The sequence below is a fragment of the Egretta garzetta genome, unplaced genomic scaffold, assembly GCF_000687185.1.
Source record: "Egretta garzetta isolate BGI_Z169 unplaced genomic scaffold, ASM68718v1 scaffold592, whole genome shotgun sequence".
Lineage (NCBI taxonomy): Eukaryota > Metazoa > Chordata > Aves > Pelecaniformes > Ardeidae > Egretta > Egretta garzetta.
In genome coordinates this window covers 114139-114433 of record NW_009258771.1, presented here as the reverse complement: position 1 = coordinate 114433, position 295 = coordinate 114139, and positions in this window count along the sequence as shown.

Below are 295 nucleotides of genomic sequence, written 5' to 3'. Positions count from 1 at the left end.
CCGTCCCGGAATGCCCGGAGGCCTGGCCCTGCATGGCCGGCCGGATGATGGGGCGAGGCTGCTCCGAAGAAGCCCGGCCCCGTGCGGGGAGAGTCGGTTAGACACGCACTCCCCCTTACCCCGAAGGCCCTTCTCTTTTCCCTCTCTCGCCACTCGCACCCTGCTGGCCCCATCATCGCTGCTCCTCTGCTTCCTTCCTCCTGCCCGAGCAGGCTCGGCCGGCGGGGGCTTGCCGCGCCCCGCACTGGCAAGACCCACTTCCCGCATGTGGCTGCCACCCACACTCTGACCACGG